Here is a 20,209-nt window from a genome sequence, read left to right as displayed (position 1 = left end):
CTTGTTCTTAAATTCAATCCCTCTAGCAATGAAGACAAACATTCCATTTGCTTTTTTGATAGCCTGCTGCACCTACAAACCAACCTTTTGTGATTCATGCACAAGTACTCCCGAATCCCTCTGCACAGCAGCATACAGCAATTTTTACCATTTAAATAATAATCAGCTCTTCCATTTTTTTCTTCCAAAGTGGATGGCGTCACATTTACCAACATTGAACTCCATCTGCCAAACCCTTGCCCACTTACTTAACCCATCTGTATCTCTCTGCAGACTCTGTATCTTCTGCACGATTTGCTTTTCCACTCAATTTAGTGTCATCAGCTTCACTGCACTCAGCCCTCTCTTCCAGATTGTTAATGTATATCACAAACAGTTGCCGCCATCCCCTGCGGCACACTGCTCACCACCGTTTGCCGACCATGAACGGTGAAATGTACTTTTGTCGACATTTGATCTTGAATATAACCAAAAACATTTACGTACCTGTTGTTCCTTTTACAACCACCAAATTTCATAAATCCCTTTACAAGCAGCGTAGTATTTGTAATGTAGGAAACAGAGTGAACAATTTTGTCACCAATAAATTCAACAAGGTATGCAGGACAAAATGTTGAACTGAAGGTGGTTAGAATGTTGAACCCACTATCAAGGGGATTGGTAAAGTAATAGAGTTAAAGCTTTCAAGGAAGAGCTAGGTATGTACTGTATATTAGGCAGACACGGTGAGTTTACAGTTTAGGTGAAATGAAATTTGGAGAAAGTAGCATAACTACTATCATATGACTGTGGGCTATCAAATGGCCTGTTTTTCTATTGTAATTTTTTTTCTATTAACGTTGTTGTTCTTTTTTGCATCTTGTGGTGCATCAGGCAGCATTTTGCTGTTTCTGTAGCATCTGAGGCCAAGTTGCTAGCTCAATGCACAACCCAATGGTGTGCAAAGAGCCGGCGACAGTCCAACTCAGGACCATTCAGTTTGAAGCCTGGTGCTGATCCCACTATATCACTGGCCATCTTATTAACATCAAAAAATGATATTATAGTGAGCCACTTCAAATTCTTGGGTGTCAGCATCTCATTATCTTGGTCTCAACATAATGATGCCATTACTTAATATCAAATATAGCCAGTGGCTATACTTCATTAGGAGGGTGAGGAGATTTGTTATGTCACCGAAGACTAGTAAATTTCTACAAATGTACCATGGAGCACATTCTGACTGGTTGCATCACTGTCTGGTATGGAATCACCAATGCACAAGATTAAAAAAGCTGCACAGGGCTGTGGACACAGTGAGGTCCATCATGGGCACTAATCTCCTCACCATTGAGCATATTTTGAAAAGCCTGTGCCTCAAGATGGTGGCATCCGTTTTGAAGGATACTTGCCATACAGAACATGCTCCCTTGTCATTACTACCATGAGGGAAGAGGTGCAGGAGCCTGAAGACATACATAACATTTTAGGAATAGCTTCTTTGCCATCAGATTTCTGAATGGTCCATAAGCCCATGAACACTACCTGACTAGTTTGCTCTTATTGCACTTTTATTAGCTTTAAAAATATATATTTTGAATTGTAACTTAAAGTAATTTTATATATTGCACAGTGCTGCTGATGCCAAGCCATAAATTTCACGGTGTATGTCGGTGATAATAACCCTGGATCTGATTCTGATTAATTCCTCCTATCCCTTCATTGCCAATCACTTTGTTCTCTCTGTACTGCAGTACCATGCCTACTTGGGTTCCTACTACTGACAGAAACACTTTCATCTGTTGCAAGTTGTAAGCACATTCAAGAACAGTGACCTGCTGGAGAGGGGCATGGCCTGATCAGGTACTCTGAAAATAATGAAAATGGCACTGGGCTACAACACACTATCTGGTTGCTTAAACTACGGCATATTGCCTTTTCAATGGCAATGTGGAAGTATGGTGAGGAATTCAACTAAGGTGCAGAGAAGAGTCATAGATGATCAATGTTTTTTAAATACAGGAATGTAAATTATGATGTATTCTAACGGAAGGTCTTACAACATGGATTTGAGAATAGAGAGAACAATATTAAGCTTCACACATGGCAGCAAATATTGAATCTGGTTAACTGAATAATGCTCAAGAATTTTGGGAAGTTGTAAACAGTTTAGTAGATGGATGAGACAGGTGTCAAATGAAATCAAATGCAGAACTAAAGTTCTAAAAGTTCAAAGTAATTTGTTGTTAACGTACATATATGTCACCATATTCAGCCCTGAGATTCATTTTCTTGGGAGCATACTCAATAAATCCATAATAGATTAAGAACCATAACAGAATCAATGAAGTGTTCAACCAGTGTGCAAAAGGCAAATAAATAAATAAATAGATAGATAGATAGATAGATAGAATGAATAAACAAACAATATGAGAATACAAGATGAAGAGTCCTTGAAAGTGAGTCCGTAGGTTGTGGGAACATTTCAATAATGGAGCAAGTGAAGTTGAGTGAAGTTGTCCCTCTTGGTTCAAGAGCCTGATGGTAATAACTGTTCGTGGACACTGGTGTAATTGAAGCCTGCTTGAAGCAAGTGGATACCACACATTGCCGAATCGAGAGGTAATGATCTCAGTGAAAATGTCTGCCAGTTGATTAGTACAGGTCTTTAGTACTTGGCCAGTTATTTCATCTGGTCTGGATGCTTCTCGTGGGTTCACCCTTCTGAAGGCTGCTCACATGTTGGCTTCAGAGACTGAAATCAAAGGATCATCGGGGCTGTGTAAGTTTGTGAAGGTTCACTCTTGGTCAAAGCGAGCACAGAAAGCAGTGAGCTCATCTGAAAGTGAAGCCTTGTTGTCGCATATGTCACTTGATTTAACTTTATAAGGGGTGATAGTATTCAAGCCCTGCCAGAACTGTCGAGCATCGTTCATTGATTCAGGTTTAGTCCAGCATTGCCACTTCGCCAAGAGATAGCTTTCTGGAGATCATACCTTGTAACTTTGTTGTTCACCAGACATGAATGTATCTGATCTGGCCTTCAGCAGACTACGACTCTCATGGTTCGTCCAGGGCTTCTGATTTGTGAAGACAATCTGTGGTTTTTTGGGTCACATTCATCTACAACTCTTTTAATAAAGTCTGTGTTCATTCAGATCCACAGATGAGTCCTTAATCACGGCTTAGTCCACTGACCCAAAGCAATCCCATGGCCGCTCCTCTGTCTCCTGCAACCTTCTCTTTTGTTGTCCTAATCTCTGGGGCCTTGCTGTTTAGCCTCTGTCTGTATGCGGATAGGAAAAGGACAGCCAAGTGATCTGATTTACCAAAATCCGGTCTGCATATGGAACAGTAGGTATTCTTTATATTAGTGTAACAGCTGGAACCTCTGGTGTTACAGGTCATATGCTGATGGTAATTAGGCAGGGTTTTCTTTAAACAAGCCTAATTTTAAAATTGATACATGTGATAAAATATACACAGTAAAAATGTAAAAGGAGTAGAAGAGCGCGTATGCCTGATTATTCCACATCCTAATCTCGTGGCCAAGGTGTACATGCATTAATGATTTAAAGAGAGATGGGCACTTGCAGTAAATGTAATAGCATTTCTGGTAGTAATAAATTAATAAATTGTTTGAGCCATGATAGTCAATTTGTGATGCAGTTCTCTTTAAATCATCCAATTCTTTCTATTTATTGGTTAAAGGACATAGCCAGAGATAGAGAATGGTCCTTCTCCCTGGTGGATCTTTGTGAGCTGAAGTTTTTAGGACGGTGCTTAATGGAAGGGAATTTTGACAACTCACTGCTTGTCCTCTTAAGCTAGTAGTTTACAATCGCTGATCACATCATTCTCTCTACCATTGTTTAACTGATTGAGATTGTATCATTTCTATCCCTATCTGCATGTTTTTTCCCACATCAGCCCCTTTATGTTGTTGACTTCCCAATGATCCATTCTTCACCCTCTCATTTTTTTCATACTGCCCTTCAGCACCATATTCTGAAAACACGTTATAAGTTTCCATGTTTACATTTACAGCACACAACTGCCACCTGTCCCAACTACTTCAATGTTTGCAAATTGTCAGACTTCGTGTCTGATATCCAGTACTGTAGGAGCAGATCAGAGACACTGAGACATTATTTTCAGTCTTCATCGCAAATTCTGCCCACTGTCACCAACCTATTGCCTATTCTAACTGAACAGGTCCATTTGCATTCTTGGTAATATTTTTACAACCCGGTCTGGACATAGGAGGACACAGCCAAGGTTGACAATTTCCAATCCTGTGTTGTAGCATATCATATGTGTTGTACCTGCTTTCCATACCTTTATTGCTTCCCTGTGGCTTCCACTTTGCCTTCTGGTTAAATATTGTCTTGATATTAATACTTGTTTCCATTTTAAGCATTACCCATTCCAACTATGTAACTCTTTCAAATCCATAATCCTCAGAGATGTCTAAGTCTCTGGATTATCCCTGACTTTAATCACACCACTATTTGTGGCCATGCCTTAAGCTGTCAAGCCACTTGGCTCTGATTTCTCACCTCTTGCCTTTTTTCTCTCCTTTAAGGTATGCCTTAAGCACTATCTTTTTAGCCATGTTTTTGTCATTTGTTATAATATCCCACACGTGGCACTATGTCAGGTTCTGTTTAAGTATGCCCTATGTGAAGGCCTTTGGGACATTTTTGTTATGTTAGATGCACCATCTAAATACAAGTTGCTACAGTTAAAGGAATGATAGAAACATAATTCTGATCAGGATTCAGTATGTGTGAATTTACTGTCATCTGTCATCCCATTCCTGCTCCATTCCCTCTGCCCTTCCCAAGCAGACTTGTTTAAATCTTTGTACTGTTGAGAATGTTGGCATGACAATGTTCAGATGAGTGCAGTTTTTTTCACTGAGCCGCCACGTACTACAGGGAGCCAATTCTTTCCAATTGGGTATCCAGTCATCATGAATCCAATTAAAGTGTAAGCATTCTTCTTAGAGCCGGCTCTGCAACTGCCTTCAACAAGCTGCATCCCTCTCAGGAATAATTTGCCTAACGGGGTAGCAAGAGTGGGGGCACTTTGCTCATTTATTTCCGAGACTGCTGGTTAAAATTAGATTTGTTGCGCTGTTCTGTTTTTAATTTGCTTCCACCGTGGGGGTAAGTGTTGGGAAGGGAGTGGCTGAATTTGTTTCACAGCACTGCTTATGTGTGCTTATCATGTGAATAATAACTTAGTTGTGCCAGTAACTCAGATTTCCCATTTTAATTGGTGACTCAGATCTCCAGTAGCTTTGGAGGAATTAAAAGTGTGCACAGTATCATATTTTACTTGCTTAGAGCAAGCAAGTACGACTGAAAAATAATTGGCATTATCATAGCATCAATTATTAATATATTCTGGCATTGCCTGCTGTCCCAATTTATTGGATAGGAAGTGTGATGAAACAGAGCAATGTAAATGAGAATATTACTGTTATTATCCACTGATATTTTCTTCATGGCTCTGAATATGCGCTCTGCAAAAATTATTTTGGAAACCGACTCTGCTTTCAAGAACGCAATTAGCAGCTAGGCTTCATGCTGGCTGGCATGACAATGAGTGCTCTGGAAAGAGTCCATAGATTTTAAATACAATTATAAATAAAATCTATTTTATAGCTCCTTTTCATTATTATGGAATTGTAAGTATCTGTGTCAATAATAAGCTCTCATTGATTATATTTACCAACAGTTCTTGAAAATCTGTTTATTTCACTAAATACTAGGTTATTTAAGACATTTTACAGTAGTGTTTACTCTAATGTTAGAATCGTTCCCAATGCACCACATTTACAAAATTATTAAGACCTGGAAGAAATTGCCATATATACCTTTGAACTGAATTATTTGAAGATCTTGAAATTAAAAAGTTTATACCAACTACTTTTTGCCCTGAATGTAATTAATTTTTCATAATTTTCATCCACTATGAAGAATATAGGGTGCTTTAGGGTCTAAATCCACTTCCAGGTGTTGTGCGTTCTGTCTGGCTAAACTCCAAACATTAATAGCGTGAGGCTTGGCAATTCAGCAATTCCAGATAAACTCCAATGGTCACTTCTTGATAGCATGTCTACTCTACATTCTTCTAAAGCTGTACACCATTTCTTCATAAAATCATAATTTGCACGATGTTTACTTGCTCAGTATTTCAGAGCAAGAAGTTATTGAATTATGATTAATTTCTTGCTGTCTTTATAGTTAATATTTAAGTCACACTGTTAGAACACTGGGGATGCTTATAGATTCAAGAAAAGAGAAGACAGAAAAGTCCTTCTGGCCATTTTCAATATTACACAAACCTTTCAGTTATTCTTCCTGGGAGAAAATACTACAAATTAAAATTCTCCTCAAAACGGAGGCAACTGAAAATAATTAGCATTCATTAAGTTGATTCAGATGGTAAAGTTATTTTTACAAACTAAAATTTAAAGGTGCCATTTTCATTCTGTAGAGCTAAAATCTTGGCTGTTGGAATTATTAACTGGGGAGTTACTATTTCATCCGTCAAAAGTGTTCAGAGGAGAGATTGTATTGTGAATTTGGTCAAAAGCTATTTCTTACCAATTTAGTTATTATCTTTTATTTTAGGAGAATATTAGAAAAATACATATTTGGATTTCTTCCTATATGGCTGATGGATGCACACTATTATTTGAAGTTACTTTTGATTTATTTTAAGCTCCTGCACAGGTTCTGCACATTAGATTTTTTTCTTTAGTATAATCCCTAGCCTGAGAAATGGATGCATAGCAGACATGAAAAGAACTTTGGTCCCTGCTTTGCTGTTCTCTGCCTGGAAGGCACTAAATTCAAATGTCTTTGGCCTTTTACTATTGTAACAGCCATCTGCTTGGAAGGGTACACTGTACATTGAATGATAGCTATGCACACAGTTTTTTTTTCTTACACATTGGGGGAATCTGTCTCCATAATGGCAGGCATCTATTTTGTTCCAATTCCTCAGAGTCTTATGTCAACCAACAAAAAAAAAGTGAAGGGGTATGAACAGAGTATTCTTTAATTTACTAGTCTGGGATTTGACCTTTCCTGTTCAGGTTTGTGAATTGTTTGCACAGCAACTTGGTGAAAATGCAGGCTGATAACGTGCTGGTGATGGAAACTAGACATCTCGGACCTGAGTATTCAAGACAAGCAACTGTGCATCTCTTGCACCAATCAGATTGAAAGATCATGAAATGACCAGAGGAAGAGTAGAGTATTGTCACATCAGGCCTATAGAGAGACATGAAAGATACAGTCTTTCAAAATTAAATTTTCAAGATCAACAACATCCAGAACTGACCCAGTGTTGAAGTCATTGATTTAACTTCTTGAGGCAAGATTAATATCAACAAAACAAAATCGAACTATACTTACATTGTGCTTTTCACAATAAGTGGTTCAAGATAATTCACACACAAAAAAAAAGTAACTGCCTTATGTTGGGTGTTGTTGAAACCTGATCAGTTCAGGTGAGATTTTTAGAGTGATCAGAATGTGGGTATGGACAGCATTGTCATTAATGGCATCAAGTTTGCTCAAGGCAGATGGTCAAATCGAGAAATAACGATGGCACAGATGAGGAATTTAGTAATGGAACTACAGATAAAAGAGCCAAATGTGTTGGATGATGTTATGAAAATGAAATTCGGCTGTTTTGTTAATGGTATGGACATTTGTCCTGGAACTCATTCTGGGCTCAGCTTTGACATCACATCTGCAGGAAGTCGAATGTGGCTTCAGGTGGTCACCAGGGAGAGGACTGGAATACAAGGAATTCCACCAGCCTAACAAAATAGCCAGGAAATCACAGGCAAAGCCCAGAATGTAGGTTGAGGTGCAAGAATCCTGAAATCATTGCATAGCCCTGGAAAAATGCTAACTGTTAACTAAACCCAGCAAGATCTGGCCAATTATTTCAAACATCTGACACTTCCTTGGCATTTTCTCTCATCACTTCAGATAGCTAATGCTATCAGCTTTTTTTAAATTTTTTTAAGAAAGTTTGACTCATGTATAATACATTCATATATTATCAACTTTTTTTTTATTGGAGCCACCAGCACATCATTATTTCTTTTGTTAGCAGTATTTCCCTTATAACATCTCCTCTGGAGAGGTATAGAAAATGTTCTAATCTCTGGTCCTGCTTGAGGCTTGCTAATTTTGCATTCATATAATCTACTTACTTTATTGCAAACCAAGTTAAATGACCTGCTTGAATTCGCATTATCTATTCCATTCGTGTAGGAGCTTTTGTTAATTCATTCAGCAGCTTATTTTTAGAACAGACCAGTGAATGTAAGAATATGGTGTCAGAAGTTATTCTTCATCATGGAGGCATTTTGTGATCATCTATCTCTCTAGTCTAGTCCAGGTTGCTGTCTGTTGACCTGAGTTCTGCCCTCCTTTTGTCATAATAATCATTGCCTGAGTTTGGCTAGCTTAGTGAGTGTGAGGTGTTCTGTGTGCCCTGGAAACAGTAGGATTATTTCAGAAGACTGAACAAGATATTCTGCAGATGCTGAAAATATGTGTGTTTTTGCAAGGCACTTGGGTGTATTAGTTTCAGAGGACTGAATTTTCATGGCTTGGATCATGCACAACATTGCAGTATTATATTTTTTGATGTTAAAATGTTGCTGTTTACTAATTATTCATTCCTTATATCTGGAACAGTTTTGTAAAGTTGTATGGTTGAAACATTGTCAATTTCATGTTTTAAGTGGGAACTTCACAATAAATGTTAACATTTCAACCAGTTTCTCATCAGATTTACTTACATATCATAGAGTTCCTTTGAATAACTATCCTTTTCCTGGAAATCTCATTGCTATCCTGTCCAAATTTCATTGGCTTTCATCACATTGAAAAATGCTGCTTTTGGTTGTGAAGTCATTGCCCAGCACTTCATCGTGGTCCATCTGAAATTTCAAACTACTTTCGGGGAAGGAAAACTGCTGTTCTTCCTCTGCCCAGCATATGTCACTCCAGACACAGGAGAGAAAGTTGGTTACCTTCTCTCCTGTGAACCATCTTCATAGACAATTCATTTCTGAGCCATTAGGGAACACAGCAAAAGTAGTAGCCTTTTCCTTGATGCACACATCCCAGACACAAATTTAAAAATCATCTTGAAATCATGTCTCGCACATCTAAATATTGCTTGGAAAAGTCAGTTATGCGCATTTGTCTTGTTGCCAATTATTTTTCCTCCAAGTACATGTGTAAAGCTGGGAGGCTCTTGGATCCCAGGAATATTGTAGATTTGAGAAGAATAAAAGGTATTGTAGTACAATCCAAGTAAAACCCAACTTCCGACAATTTTCTCCCCCCCCACCTCACTCTTTCCATTCCTCATTCTGGGTCTTCAGCTCGATGAGCTTCATCTAGTCAGGGAGAGTGAGGAGGTGATAGAGAGGAGTTATAAGCAAGTAGTCGCACCAAGGCTTGGAAGACAGATAGGTGGGTAACGGTCAGGGGAGGGAAGGGATAGAGTCAGATACTAGAGAGTACCCCTGTGGCTGTACCCCTTAACAATAAGTACTCCTGTTTCAGTACAGTCAAGGGGGGCAGATGGCCTACCTGGGGGAAGTAATAGTGGCCACGAGTCTGGCCCTGTGGCTCAGAAGGGTAGGAAAGGAAGAAGGCAGCAGTAATAGGGGACTCTATAGTTAGGGGGTCGGACAGGCGATTCTGTGGATGCAAGAAAGAAGCATGGATGGTTGTTTGCCTCCCAGGTGCCAGGATGTTTCTGATTGCGTCCATGATATCCTGAGGTGGGAAGGTGAACAGCTAGCGGTTGTGGTACAGACTGGTACCAATGACGTAGGTAGGAAAAGGGAGGAGGTCCTGAAAACAGACTACAGGGAGTTAGGAAGGAAGTTGAGAAGCAGGACCTCAAAGGTAGTAATCTCAGGATTACTGCCTGTGCCACATGACAGTGAGTATAAGAGTAATGTAAGGTGGAGGATAAATGTGTGGCTGAGGGATTAGAGCTAGGGGCAGGGATTCAGATTTCTGGATCATTGGGACCTCTTTTGGGGCAGGTGTGACCTGTACAAGAAGGACTAGTTGCACTTGAATCCAAGGGAGAACCAATATCCTGACAGGGAGGTTTGCTAAGGCTATTGGGGAGAGTTTAAACTAGAATTGCTGGGGGGTGGGGTTGGGAACCGAACTGAAGAAACAGAGGAAGGGGCGGTTGGCTCACAAATAGAGAAAACCTGTAGACTGTGTGAGAGGGAGGATAGGCAGCTGATAGAGAAGGGATGCGCTCAGACCGATGATTTGAGATGTGTCTATTTTAATGCAAGGAGTATCATCAACAAAGCAGGTGAGCTTAGAGCATGGATCAGTACTTGGAGCTATGATGTTGTGGCCATTACAGAGACTTGGATGACTCAGGGACAGGAATGGCTACTTGGAGTGCCAGGCTTTAGATGTTACAGAAAGGGCTGGGAGGGAGGCAAAAGAGGTGGGGGCGTGGCACTGCTGATCAGAGATAGTGTCACGGCTGCAGAAAAGGAGGAAGTCACGAAGGGATTGTCCTCTGAGTCTCTGTGGGTAGAAGTTAGGAACAGGAAGGGGTCAATAACCCTACTGGCTGTTTTTTATAGACCACCCAGTGGTAAGAGGACATCGAAGAGTAGATAGGGAGACAGATTCTGGAAGAGAGTAATAATAACGGTGTTGTTTTGGTGGGAAATTTTAATTTCCCAAATATTGATTGGCATCTCCCTAGAGTGAGGAGTTTAGATGGGGTGGAATTTGTTAGGAGTGTTCAGGAAGGTTTCCTGACACAATATGTAGATAAACCTACGAGAGAAGAGGCTGTACTTAATCTGGTATTGGGAAATGAACCTGGTCAAGTGTCAGGTCTCTCAGTGGGAGTGCATTTTGAAGATAGTGATCACAATTCAGTCTCCTTTACTGTAGCATTGGAGAGGGATAGGAACAGACAAGTTAAAAAAAAGTGTTTAATTGGAGTAAGAGGAAATATGAAGCTATCAGGCAGGAACTTGGAAGCATAAATTGGGAACGGATGTTCTCAGGGCAATATACGGCAGAAATGTGACAAATGTTAAGGGGATATTTGCGTGGAGTTCTGCATAGGTATATTCCAATGTGACAGGGAAAGGGTGGTAGGGTACAGGAACCACAGTGTGCAAAAGCTGTTGAAAATCTAGTCAAGAAGAAAAGAAAAGCTTACGAAAGCTTCAAAAAACTAGGTAAAGATAAAGATCTAGAAGATTAAGGCTAGCAGGAAGGAGTTTAGGAATGAAATTAGGAGAGCCAGAAGGGGCCATGAGAAAGCGTTGGTGAGCAGGATTAAAGAAAACCCCAAGGTATTCTACAGGTATTTTAAGAGCAAGAGGATAGACGTGAGAGAATAGAACCAATCAAGTGTAACAGTGAAAAGTGTGTATGGAACTGGAGGAGATAGCAGAGATATTTAATGAATACTTTGCTTCAGTATTCACTATGGAAAAGGAATTTGGCAATTTCAGTGATGACTTATAGCGGATTGAAAAGCTTGAGCATATAGACATTAAGAAAGAGGATGTGCTGGAGCTTTTGGAAAGCATCAAGTTGGATAAGCCTCTGGGACCAGAGGAGATGTACTCCAGGCTACTGTGGGAGGTGGGGGAGGAGATTGCTGATCCTCTGGCAATGATTTTTGCATCATCAGTGGGGATGGGAGAGGTTCCGGAGGATTGGAGGGCTGCAGATGTTGTTCCCTTATTCAAGAAAGGGAGTAGAGATAGCCCAGGAAATTATAGACCAGTGAGTCTTATTTCAGTGGTTGGTAAGTCAATGGAAAAGATCCTGAGAGGCAGGATTTATGAACATTTGGAGAGGCATAATATGATTAGGAACAGTCAGCATGGTTTTATCAAATGCAGGTCGTGCCTTAAGAGCCTGATTGAATTTTTTGAGGATGTGACTAAACACATTGATGAAGGAAGAGCAGTAGATGTAGTGTAAATGGATTTCAGCAAGGCATTTGATAAGGTACCCCATGCAAGGCTTATTGAGAAAGTAAGGAGGCATGGGATCCAAGGGGACCTTGCTTTGTGGATCCAGAATTGGCTTGCTCACAGAAGGCAAAGACTGGTTGTAGATGGGTCATACTCTGCTTGTAGGTTGGTGACCAGTGGTGTGCCTCAGGGATCTGTTCTGGGACCCCCTATCTTTGTGATTTTTATAAATGAGCTGGATGAGGAAGTAGAGGGATGGGTTAGTAAATTTGCTGATGATACAGAGATTGGGGGTGTTGTGGATAGTGTGGAGGGCTGTCAGAAGTTACATCGGGACTTTGATAGGATGCAAAACTGGGCTGAGAAGTAGCAGATGGAGTTCAACCCAGATAAGTGTGAGGCGTTTCATTTTGGTATGTCAAATATGAAAGCAGAATATCGTATTAATGGTAAGACTCTTGGCAGTGTGGAGACTCAGAGGGATCTTGGGGTCCAAGTTCATAGGACACTCAAAGCTGCTGTGTAGGTTGACTCTGTGGTTAAGAAGGTGTATGGTGTATTGGCCTTCATCGATCGTGGGATTGAGTTTAAGAGCCAAGAGGTAATGTTACAGCTATATAGGACCCTGGTCAGACCCAGCTTGGAGTACTGTGCTCAGTTCTGGCCAGCTCATTATAGGAAGGATGTGGAAACCATAGGGGTACAGAGGAGATTTACAAGGTTGTTGCCTGGATTGGGGGGCAATACTTATAAGAATAGGTTGAGTGAACTTGGCCTTTTCTCCTTGGAACAGTGGAGAATGAGAGGTGACCTGATGGATGTGTATAAGATGATGAGAGGCGTTGATTGTGTGGATAGACAGAGGCTTTTTCCCAGGGCTGAAATGGCTAACAGGAGTGGGCACAGTTTTAAGGTGCTTGGAAGTGGGTATAGAGAAGATGTCAGGAGTAAATATTTTAGTGAGTGCATGGAATGGGCTGCCGGCAATGGTTGTGGAGGCGGATACAATAAGATCTTTTAAGAGACTCCTGGATAGGTACATGGAGCTTCGAAAAATAGAGGGCTATGGGTAACCCTAGGTAATTCCTAAGTAAGTACGTGTTCGGCACAGCATTGTGGGCCGAAGGGCCTGTATTGTGCTGTAGGTTTTCTGTGTTTCTATGTTTCTCTTCTCCTCACCAGTCCATCACCTCCCCTGGTGCCCCTCCTGCTTTTTATTCTCCCATGGTCCTCTATCCTCTCCTGTCAGATTTCTTCTACAGCCCTTTACCTCAGATTCAGATTCATTTTATTTATCACATGCACTTCAGAACATACACTGACATGTGTTGTTTGCATTAACAACCAGCACAACTTAAGGATATGCTGGGGGCAGCCGCAATTGTCGCAGCTCTTTCCAGTCCATATAGCAAGCCCTCAGTGCTAGGCAGAACAACACAGAACACAAGGAAACAGGACACATCACCTATCACCTCCCAGCTTCTCACTTCATTCCCCCTCCCCACCTATCCCCTGCCAACTTGTTCTCCTTTCCCTCCCTTCACCTTTTTTAAATTCTGTCTTCTTCCTCGTTCCTTTCCAGTCTTGATGAAGGGGCTTGGTCTGAAATGCTGACTGTTTACTCCGCTCCATTGATGCTGCCTGATCTATTGAGTTATTCCTGCCTTTTATATGTGTTGTTCAGGTTCTCGAGCCTCTGCAGACTCTCTTGCATTCATGTTTTCTCATGCAAGTTCGCTTTAATTTCAAAGTTATATGCAGAGACAGTATGTGTGCCTGAGTAAAATCTGATTACCTCTACACAGAGGACATAGACTGTTAAAAAATGCTTAGTTGCCATTTGCCTAATCAATTTATCTTTAAGTATCAGTTGCTTTTTTCAATGAAGTGAACTCCTTAGTTTTCCAATATTTGAATGTTGGCATATCCCAATGGTACGTTCAAATTGTTTTGCTGAATCAATGTGAAAATGGATTCTGCAGAATTAAATCACAGTCAGTCTTATTATTTACTGCTTTTAGAACTCCTCACAAACACAATAAATCAATAGCACATCTTAAACTCCATTTTCTGCTTTTAATATTTTGTGAAATTCCATTTTGAGAACAAAGTCACTTTTTTAAGCAAATTGAGGTAGAGTGGAATGTACATGATTTTGTGAATTCGGCTTTGTTCATTCTGTACACTCCCCTGATCTGTTTCTATTTTCTTTTATCTTTGAAGGATATTCTCATTTTAGGCCCCAGGCCCTTCTCGTCAGCTTCCTGGGGAAGAAGGCCCCTTCTCTCCCGGTTGTATTCTATTAAAGCAAAATTAAGCTACGAAGGAATTAACACCACTTGTTCAGTAGCTGTTGCCCCTTCCACAAAGGGTCTGTAGTGTTCTCACTCGGGTGTAACGGAACGCCGAACTAACCACCGAGTTAAACCTTTGTCAATGACGACAGGATCACAATAAGATTAACCATTTACTGTTCACTCTTCCACATTAACGTATGGTGAAAACTGTTGATAAAACAATACAAGATTTGTACAGCAGTTATTTCCTTCTTAATATTACATTTACAACGTAAATACTTGCACAAGTAAAACTACAACAACTACATTACATTAAAGTGCAGCATACAGTCAGAATCTACCTACGCCATTGACTGCTTTAAATACACTTCAACGCAAACCATCTGCAACTCTTTAACTAACGAAAACATAAACCTTATCGACCGTCATTACTTTTAACAGGATCGGCGTTAACATTTTAATTCAACATATCGATTATCTCATGACTTACAGCGTTGCTCTCACTATGTTTTTGGTGAGTAGGGAGAAAACATTATTGCTGCTGCTTGCGCTCGCACATGTCTCGATCCCCACCTTCCCGTTTCTCCAAACCGGTATTTTCCCACAGGACGCGGCAAAACCGGGTGTGATGTCATCGCATGCCGCGATATCTCACAGACAATGAATTTACTTTAAACAATCCTAACTTTAACTGGAATGCTAACAAACGAATTACTAAGCGAAAATATTATAAACTAAATAACTGCTATAAAGGCAACACAGGGTCCAAGAATCTTCCTTTACAGTAGTGGTCACCAACCTTTTTAAGCCCAAGATCCCCTACCTCGGCCTTAGTGAAAGATAAGATCGACCCCAGATCGATCAGTTACGCGCATGCACACGGGGCAGAAAAGACCGGAAGAAAACCCTGCAACTCAGAAGTAGAAATAATGTATAAACACCAGGGGTACCCACCCTTTTTTGCACTGCAGACCGGCCAACTTGGGGGTGGGGGTGTGTTAAATATGATGGAGTACAGCAATAATCGAAGCAGGTTCCTTATGTCCAGTCTATTCCACAATTTAGTTTTCGCGGCTCTCGGCTGCTGTCCCACTTGCTCACGCTTTTCTCTGCTCACAAAACTGGATGGGTTTGTCTGTAAGTGCAGGGTGCTTGGACTCAAGTTGCCCAAGCAGTTTTGAGGGCTTCATTGCCTCATTAGACAGCCTCCCGCCCGCCCGCCGCCAGCCGCCTTGGCTAGGTGCGGTTGGTCGTGGGTGGGGTGAACGGACAAGGTCCCCATGCCGGGGCCGTGGTGATCGCAGTCCGGAGAGAGCGACAGACTGAGCGAGGAGTGTGACAGGACACCCGCCCCCTTGTAGGATCGATCGGCCAACGAAAGTTTGTTTCAGTAAATCGCAGCGAGGTAGCTGCTCTGCTACTTACGAAACCCTGAGGCCGAATTAGGTCGTCAGCGAATATTTTAGCACCAGGTTCCCTACAAACATTTGGTGTGGTGAACAGGCTTAGAGGCGGTGCCCATCTGTCCATGCTCCAGTCCAGTAGCAACGGCACTTCTCGCTGGCTGGTTACCCGAGGCCAACCAGTGATCCCTGGCGCGAGGGTGTCACTGCGGTCAGGCGACTGATGACCTCGCGTGGGTTCAAGTTCAACAGTGGGCGTGACAGGGAATCAGGAAAGGTGCAGCTGACTCTTATCATTTCCTTAGGGAACACTGTGTAGTGCGGGGGAGCTACACGCATGCACACTGGGCAGAAAGAACGGAACTAAAACCCCGCAACCCGGAAACAATCTCTCAACAGTATCTGTGTATTTATTTTTCATTTTTTTTCTGGATCTACGGGGAAAGTCTCAAAGATCGATTAGTCGATCGCGGTCAACGGGTTGGCGACCACTACTTTACAGAAATTGATTGACACTGACATGTACTGTAACAGCATTGGGTGTGTGTGGGGGGGGGGGGTAACAACACTCTCCAACCCAAATACATGTTGTCCACACACTTAGTTGTTTAATTCTTCCAAAGTGTCCCTGGAAAACATTGCAAAGATATGGGCAGATGTGAATTATCACCGATTGTAATTAAATTACACATATGCCACCCAATCTCAGTTTACCCCATGGACAAAGAAACTAATAAATGTAACTGCCCATTTCACAATAGTGAGCTGCCTCATGAATTTTCAGAACAAGCATATTTCTATCTAGCTGCTTCCTTTACACTGTTGGGGATCTTCTTTGCCCGTCCCTTAAGGCAATGAAGCAGAGGGAATCTACCTCCACACTCGATCCCACTAGGCGGACATTTTAACCTCGCCCACCGAAGAGCTAAAACCAAAGTGTGCTAGGCTATGATCAGAGTCGTGCTGTTTGCTGATGATGCAGCAGTCGTAACCCATGCTTCGCAGCACCTCCAGAGCTTGATGGACCGCTTCTTTGAGTCCTGCAACAAATTTGGCCTGCCAGCCTGAAGAAGGACAGATGTCTTGAGACACGAGGTGGAGGCACTACTAGATATTACCATTGATAACTACAACTGAAAGTTGTTTTCCAGTTCACATTCCTGGGGTCCAACAGTGACAACCTCTCTTTAGACACAGAACTTTGGGAAGGCTGCAAGAACTCTTGCCTGCCTCACCACATGAGTCTGGGGGAACTCTAAACACTCAATCAAAACAAAGATGGCAGGGTACAGCACTTGTGTCACCAGCAAGGAAACCAAGACCACCTATGCTGAGTAGAGAGAAGGTTTGACACCTTCCATTTAAGGTGCCTTTGTCACATCTTGTGCTTCTGGAATGACGAAGTCCCCAAAGCCGAGGTCCTCTCTTATGTCAGCGTCCCTAGCATGTGCATCCTGCTCAGGCAACATAGGTTGTGCTGGCTGGGCCAGGTCTGTTGCCTGCAGGATGGTCACCTCCCCGGTGAGCTGGCTTCAGGAAAGGTAACCACTGATCACTGGCAGCTGTGCTACAAGGATGTCTGCAAATGGGACCTGAAGGCACTGGACATCAACATTGAGCCCCAGGAGGAGCTTGCATCCGATCACACCAGGTGGAGGGGCCCCCTGAAGCAACATTTTAAGTCAGGTGAAGAACACCTGAAAGCAACGGAAGACAAATGACCCCATAGAAAGGAGTGCTGCAGCTACAGCAGAGCTGGGACCACTTATAGATACAGCAGAGACTGACACTCTCACATTGGTCTTGTTAGCTACAGAAGGCACTGCACCATCTGTGTGGACAGCTATAACGCAACAACATTGGTCCACCTCAACTAACAGAGGGCTACCACCAAGCTTACGTTACAAATTATCAGCAATTTGTCTTTCAAGTGAAGGCAGAACCCCCTCTGCTGGTACTGTCCTCCTTTCTTTTTACATGTTAAGCTTAGCACGGTACTTCAGCACGTGCCCTCTGATTTTTTTTCCTCCGGCTGTTGACCTTTCCGTCTAGTATAGCTGAAGTTAGTTTATCAAGCATGGGAACTTCCTTGCAAATCAATGTGCTCCACAATCTGCATTTGTTATGTTGTTAAAAGCTATGTAGATGACTTGCCCAGATCGCAGACTTATCAGATTATTGTCGTGGTGAACTGTGGCTGAATAAATAAATCTCCAAATGCTTGAGTGTGTTTAAAGAATTGAAATGGGAAGCTAAACTACAATGAAGAATCTCTACCTGAACTGTTGATTAACTGTTTACACAGTGCAACCTGTAGCTGCAACTGGAACAAGCCAACAGCTACTAGAGACCAAGCATGGGGAGTTATCCTGTATGAATCACCCTCTGATCCAATCTAATAATAATGTTCAAAATGTTGAAGAAATGTATTTGATCCTTTATTAGTAACTAGGAAAACAAGCAGTCTTGAAATGAGAAAACTAATAAAACTAAAACTAGCAATATTAAATGTACTTAAGTGGACTTAAGTGAAGTTAAGTAGAGTTAAGCAATTTCAAATGTAATTAAGCAGACAACAAAAGATACCACACCCAGTGGTTCCCAGCTGTAAAACTAAGAATTAAGCATAAATACATAACTTATTCCTTTGCTTTTACCTGCCCCACCCCACATGACAAACTAACATAATAAACATAATAAATGCACAACAGAGGATACGATGCAGATAGAAAACAGATGCATTGCTCCTACATCCCAGCCCCCTAATTATAATATAAACATAATCTACTTAAACTGTTAGCATCGTTGAATCATTTACTGAATTGAACTATGAACCTACTCAAGCTGTTAATTTACTAATCCATATGATTTTTTAAAAAAAAATTCTGCTTTAAATGGTGAGGGGATTGATATTTATTGTCTTTTTAATGTGGCTTAATGCCGTAGAATTTCATAAACACGAGATTCTGCAAATGCTGGAAATCCGGAAGAATACACACAAAATATTGGAGGAACTCAGCAATTCATACAGCATTTATTAAGGGGAATAAATAGTCACCATTTCAGGCCAAGACCCTCAAATAATTTATTATTTATTTTCCTCCATAGATGCTGCCTGACTTGCTGAGTTCCTCCAGTGTTTTGTGTGTGTTGTCAGAGAATTTGACAGCATCCTAGATAGTGAACTTAGTGTGTTGAGAATATTAGGTACCATTCCACCTTGTATGACCAGATGCCCCTTTGTTTCTTTGTGACTCCATTTTTAGCTTCATTCTGAACTCCTCTGATGGGGCAAGTGTTAGTGCTTTCCTGCTAGTTGTCTCACATTTGTGAGCATTGAGAGAACTGGATTGAGTCTGATCCAGGTTTCAGCACATCTCATGTATAGCATATCCCAGCAACACACACAGAATGCTGGAGGAACTCAGCAGACCAGGCAGCCTCTATGGAAAAGAGTGAACAGTGGATGTTTCAGACTGAGACCCTTCATCAGTCCAGAACCTTTCATCTGTTCCACAGATGCCGCCTGGCCTGCTGAGGTCCTCCACCATTTTGTGTGTGTTGCTTTGATTTCCAGCATCTGCAGATTTTCTCTTGTCTGTGATATGGAAGATCCCATCTATATTGTATGACTGAATACCAATTAATAATAGGCTGAATACTACGTTGTGTGGCAGAATACTAATGAACTGAGTTTACAGTGGAGGGAGAGTATGGTGAAGGATTCAGTTGATCATCTCATCTGTATTGTATATTACTGAAATCATCAACTTGATGATACATGCAAAAGGGTAAGATGTGTGTTCGTTGCTGGCAATTGAGGTAAGTTAATGATAGATAATGATGCACATTCATAATGGGTAATATAACCTCCTTCAGAGCCCTCGGGGTTGTATTCAATGTTTGTAGACCTTAAATGGTTGCAAACTGGGAAAATCAAAAAGAATGCTGTGCTTTTTCCTGTCACAGACAGTTCATGAATATACAACATAGAACAATACAGTATAGTGAAGGTCCTTTGACCCATGACGTTGTGTCACCCTTTTAGCCTACATCAAGATCAATCTAACTTTTCCCTGTAACATAGTCTTCCACTTTTCTTTCATCCATGTTCCTATCTTAGAGTTTCTCAATTGACCCTAATACATCTGCAAGCACCTACCATTCTCTGAGTAAAGAAAGCCTACTTCTGACATCCTGCAATACTTTTTTCCAATCACCTTAAAATTATTCCCTCTCGTAATAGCTCTGGGAAGAAGGTGCTGGCTGTCCACTCTGTGGAAGCTGATTATCATCTTGTACACCTCTATCAAGTCACCTCACTTCCTCCTTTGCTCCAAAGAAAAAGGCCCTAGTTTACTCATCTTTTCTTCATCAGACATGCTCTCTAAACCAGGCATCATCCTGGTAAATCTCCTCTGCACCCTCTCTAAATCTTCCACATCCCTCCTATAATGAGGTAATCAGAACTGGACGTTGTGGCCCAAGTGCGG

This window comes from Hypanus sabinus, chromosome 14, assembly GCF_030144855.1.
Source record: "Hypanus sabinus isolate sHypSab1 chromosome 14, sHypSab1.hap1, whole genome shotgun sequence".
Taxonomy (NCBI): Eukaryota; Metazoa; Chordata; class Chondrichthyes; order Myliobatiformes; family Dasyatidae; genus Hypanus; species Hypanus sabinus.
The sequence above is the reverse complement of the archived record's forward strand: the minus strand, read 5'-3'. Positions refer to the sequence as shown.